Raw genomic sequence first — 6,000 nt, 5'->3', positions numbered from 1 at the left:
AAAATATTTTTTTTCTCTTTTGCAAATCAGACTAAAAAGCCTACACTATCCACATTAAAATTGCAACTGTTTACTTGGCTTTTCCTATCCCCTTCAGCATGAATTAGGTGAAACATGCTTTCTGGGTTGGATTCCTGTTAGGTATCACTAGATCAACAAGGTCAGATATGATTAACTTTGGTTAAGACATAGTTAAAGAAAATGTAGGGTACTGCTGAAACTTTACTTATGTTGCGGCTTTTTTCTCATCAGCTAGTATCAACTCTCGAGAATACTGGAGAATATTCTCATATTCTCCACAAGCCACCAGAATATTGAGGTCAGTAATGGCAGGCTCCCTAAGAGCAGAGCATCCCTTTGATGCATGGGCCCATTTCTAATTTCTGTAATTCTGTCCTGCTTGTCTGCACTTCCCACTATTTCAATGGATCACAGTGTTGTTTTCCCTACCATGTAACACCTTGTGGAGGGGCAATGTGAGCTCTTAAATGGGCTGCTGCTTTCATCTCTGTAAGAGCATCATACTAGTTAGATGAAGTTACCTGTGAATTTATGGACTGCACTGGAATCCTCTGGGAGTGTAAAGCTCTCAAACGTTATAAACATTTTGTAACTTACTGGAGTTTGACATCTCTGATGCAGTTGTGATTATTTACAAGAAATATCTACAAAGTAATATTTCTGTGAATTAGTCTTTGCTCTTAGTTTGAGCTTATTAAAATAGTACTTATTTAAAAAGATTATTTTTATAGAATTTCTAGGTTTTATAGATATCCTAGGGTGATATCAGTTTGCACCTCTGCAGTTTCTAACATTGTTGTTCCTTCTCTTGAATTCCCCTACTTCTCCAGCCTCTGCTAAAGCTGAATGCAGGAAACCTTCAAACAAATTACTGATCAGACTTCTTGAGGCAATGTGTCTGGGTTTTTGGGGTTTAAGATGATATTTTTTTCCTTAGGTTTATCCCAAAAGATAGGAGTCATTCAAAAGATTAATGACTGTTGTATTTTTCATTTTTCTAGAGGCTGACTATAGTCTGTATTGTATCCTGGTGGGATGGAATGGTGGGAGAAATGTGCTGTACAGTGCAAGATGCAAGTGTTTTCTCTGCTGGTTTTTAGACACACCTAAGCTGATGGAAGCAAACAATATTTTTCCCTTCCAGTGACCTCCATGCCCTATCCCCTTACTGGCACTGGGCCTCTTCCTTGGCAGCATGTAGGCTGAGCTGCTCAGTGGCTGTGAGCAGCTCCAGGCACCGGGGCAGTGAGAGCACTGTATGGCCTCCCAAAGAGCCTGCACATATCCTGCCCAACCCAGCTGCTGTAGAGCTGTGATTTTCAATACTGTCAGCAAATGATGAAAGTACTTATTGACTGAGAGAGTTAAATGTTCCAAAGCTCTACAAGCTGTTCAAAACCAGCTTCTGACCAGCTACTGCTCTGAGTGTGGAAGTCTCACCAACATGAGTGAAGTACATGAGCCTGTGAAACAGCACTAAGCCTTATAAGGGAACTTGTGTATTTCTATGTAGACCAAAGTAGCCTAGAATATTTTCTGGATATGAATCCATAGCTCAGTGTCCCATCTGTATTAACGTGCACCAGGAGCTGAAGCCATTTTCCTGTGCACTTTGTGCAAAGTGTTAAGGAAGCTCAGCCAGTGCAAGCAGCTGGGCTGCAGTGAACTACTGGCCATCCAAAAGATTTAAGTTGCTTTAAATAGACTTGTGGGAATCTGAAATACTTTAATTGCCTAGCTTGAAGCAAAGCTTTTGCTGTGTCTGGATTATTTAAATTCTCCTCACATCCTCTGGAGCAAAATATAATGATAACATTTCCTTCTACCCCACTAACTTTACATAATTATTGAACAAAGGTTTTTGCACATGTGCCCAAGTTTAAAGCATGGTGTCAGGACTCCCTATGCAGCACAGAGGATCTGGTCACTAAAGTAAATAGGAAATGAAGAGTCAGGATTAGATATATAGTTTATGAATAAGCAATATGTGGAAAACAATTACTCTTGTGAAAGAGTAGGTGGTTCATTAAATTTTAAAGTTAAAGAATTTGAAAGTATCCATTAGCTACAGCATGGTAGGTTTGTCCTGGCCTTGGACAAGGGTAATGGTGAGGTGGAAATCTCCTTGCTGTGAGGAAGGCACCAATGTATTTGATAGACATTATGCAACAACTCTCTCTACCCCAGCCTTGTTTTGGTTATTTCAGTGACCTTGTTGAGATCCCACCTCAGTTGCCTTTGTCATTGCTGTGATTTGAACTGGAGCTGCCTGATGTTTGCCTGATACAGGAAAGGGTTGGATGGGCTCTCATTGACCCGGATTCAGGCTCCCAGTGTCTGAGCTCTCAGTAAAGCACACACTGCCCTGCATTTCCTGCTCCCAAATGCGGGCTGCTGGATTCAGCAGCAGGCAAACATGAGTGAGAAGCTCTTTGTCTGGGCATTAAGAGGTCTTACAGGCCCCCATCTACCCAATTTGGGGTCTCACTCATCCCGCCAACTGCCCATGTCAGCTGTGATGGCACAGCCCTGCTCTGCTCAGCCACGGGTCCTGCTGGGCCAGGGCTGCTCCTGTCCCCATGTCCTGCCTCTGTCCGGGGCAGTGGGATCAGCCCTGGCTGCCAGGCTCTGCCCTCTGCCCCAGGACACCCCACAGCACAGGGAGATGTCAGCTGGGGCTGCACCCCACTCTCTGCTGTCAGCCCCACCTCCACCTCACAGTGGGTTTTCTTAAAAAATTGTGAAATGCAACTGGGGATTTCTTTTTACCAGAAAGGTCAGCATAGAGCACGCTTGGGAATACTCTTTCACTCATTATATGCAGAGATATCTCCCTCTAGAATGAAAAAACTGCTTGTCCTGTGGGGCTGGTCCCAGTCTTAATTTGTGTATCTGTATAAAATATGTCAATGTCTTATTTCAAAACCCCCAACCCAGACCATTCCTCCATATATTTTTACTTCAGTGATCTTTAATTTAAGTTTTTACTAAGTTTATGACATCTGCAAAAGTTTGAACTTTTAATCCCCAAGGGGCATCCTGGAGTGAGACATGTCAGGCTCCTGCTGTCAGTGGGGGAACAGCTGGAGTTACTGATTGTCTTGGTCTTTTTTGCAGCTTTTTTGGTTGCATTTTATCCCATTTTATCAGTAATTGAGACCTAGCTATTTCCTAGAATTTTTCTCAATGTCCCAGAGTTGTGTTATGTTAACAGAATTTAAAAAATAGAGCAGCTAACTGCTTTTCATACAGCTATAAAACCAAATGTAGTGATAGAAGGGATGAATAGGACTCACATTCAGCTGCTGCTTGCATATTGATTGACCATAAAGAAATAGAATTTTATATGCACTTGCAACAACAGGCAAACATGAAAAAAGGCTTCTTAGATTATCTATGTCTGTTACCCTTCAGCCAAGATTTTTAGAAAATGCAGTGGCTATGTGTAAGATACAGCAAGTGGGCTTTGTGATTATCATTAATCCTCTTGAAAGCTGGACATTTGGAGTGTCCATGATTAAAAACTCTCAGTGTTGTTCTGTCTATTATGTTCTGTTTCTCAAAATGGCAGAGGTTCACGGAATTAATATAAAGAAAGCAGTCAAACATCTGCTGGTCTGATACCAGCTGGGACCAATAAGTCCTTCCCACACAGAAGCAGCCATCTCCATTTCTCACAGTTCTGCACAACATTCAGAGACTTGGGTCTTTCAGTGGCAAGGGGAGCTAGAACCAGCAGCAGCCACTCACTTGCCCGACCCATCTGTTTTGTTCATCATTCAGTGGGAAAAAAATTAAAATGGTGTTGTAAAGACCTGGTTAATGCATTTATTGATCTCAGATACCTGAAAGCATCCAGGGCACGTGCAGCTTCTGTATGAGTGTGAGTTCATCAAAGTGCTAATTCTTCATCTGGAAACTGGCATGGGTCTCAGCTTTGTGTCTGTGTGCCCACATGTGCACATTGCATCTGCAGTGTTGTACATGCAGCTGATTAAGCATTTGCCAATGTTTCTCAATACTGAGATTATTGATTTGGGCCCATGAAGAATGAAGAGGTAAATCATGGTTTAAAAGCCTCACAGTGTGGTGTGCACTACTTAAAATGCCCCTCTCACTGTTTGTTCATTTGACATAACACTGATAGAAATTCTCAAACATGATCTGTTACAGAGAGCAGTATTAGGTGTATCACTATAAAAGGTAGATTTCTCATGCTACATTTTTATTCAAATTTATTTAAAAGGCCTGAAAATTTCAATGCTTCTGCATATGAATTAACTTTTAAGTATCAGATCAGAATTCTGTCTGCCTGTTCTGACTTAGTGCATTGAATGACTAATAGGATGAAAGTGAGGAAATCTGGGCTTTCATCCACATTTTGTTGTTTGTTTGTCTGATTTTTTAAAATCTCTGTGTGCCTTAGTTTCTCCATCTCTAAAAAGAGGAACATTTCACTTGTCCATATTTGTAAAGTATTTTATTACATCAACTAAATTTGGTCCATCGATGGAAAGTTTTATTTAACATCTCTTGTTTGCTGCCTGCTGCCCATGGACATTTGGGAAATGGAATAATCAGATGCAGATGCACTGGTGCATTTGTGAGATTATTTCTGTGCTAGAGATAATTAAAAACCCTCAAAATATTTCTGAATATGTTGATGTTGTAAAATTTAACAAAGGACTAAAATCTCAAGAATGTTAATAGCAAATCTTGAGGAATTTTAAAAGTTAAATATGTATGATAAAGTTGACTGGCTTTGCACCTCAGTTTCTTTGCCTGCAGAATGGGATTAAAGAAATTAATGGCTTCTCTATTAAGCAGTGAGAATTCAATCATATGTCAAAGATGTAAAAAAATTTATAATCATCTATTTGGGTTTTTTTAAAGTCACAATAAGATGGCAGTAAGGAACTGAGACTTCCTTTAAAAAAGGTGGCTTCAAATGCATGCATATTTACAAAACTATTATTGGCTTCTCCAGGTGATTTGTTCCCCTTGATATCCATGGCAGAAATTAGATAGACTGTTCTGGAAATAGGATCAGATTATTTTTCTGATGAATTTAAATCTAGTGATGTTGGTTTTTGGAATTCATGTGGGTAACAGTTGGCAGCACTCAGACAGATTTATGGACCCTGACAACACCCAGATGTATACCAGGAGCAGCAGAGGCTGCAAGTGAATATAAATGAAAGTCAGAGGATACAGTTCATGAAAGCAATTGAAGATATTTGGATGAAAATCCAGTGACCTTCCTGCCATTGGTTCCTTTAGAGAGGGGCAAACATCTGTCCATGCCTCCTGCCACCTTGCTGCGTGTCTCACAAACATGTTGGGCTGTAGAAATGGAAGTGTCTGGGAATTTCAGCCCAATCCATCTAGGAGTTACCTCATGGGGCATGTGCATTTTATTACAGCTAGTTTCATGTAGTGATAATGAGCAGCCATGTGTCATTGCAACCTACTCTTTATTTAGAGCATAAAACAGCTTTATTCCTGCAAGGGCAGAGCCAAATGTTTTACAGGGAAGCAGTCTGCACATTTCAAATGAGTTGTTTCTATAATTCTAGCACTTTATAGTAAGAACTGAATAGCATAATTATAGGTAAGGAAGTGGTGGTGTTGGGAGGAGATGGTGGAAGTGTTTTTCAGCAAACAAGCAGAGCAGAGAGCTTGCATTCTCCTGCTGCTGGAGCACCACAATGTCTCACAAAGCCATTGAAGGAAACCTTCAAAACTTATACAATGAACATATCCTGGACAAAAGCATGTAACATAAAATGGAGTTTGAGTGTGCCTGGCCCATAATTAGCTTAAGAGATGTGGACAGGAGTCCTCTGACTAGAGCTCAAGGCTGGCAGATAGCTGCAGCCCTCTGCAGAGTAAGTAGCTCTGAATAGATTACTTTGGAAAATGAAATAAAAATCAGTAAGAATTACAGAAAGACATGGTTTTTCCTTTTTTTAAATTTTT

Source organism: Ammospiza caudacuta, chromosome 6 (assembly GCF_027887145.1).
Source record: "Ammospiza caudacuta isolate bAmmCau1 chromosome 6, bAmmCau1.pri, whole genome shotgun sequence".
NCBI classification, from domain to species: Eukaryota; Metazoa; Chordata; class Aves; order Passeriformes; family Passerellidae; genus Ammospiza; species Ammospiza caudacuta.
The sequence above is the reverse complement of the archived record's forward strand: the minus strand, read 5'-3'. Positions refer to the sequence as shown.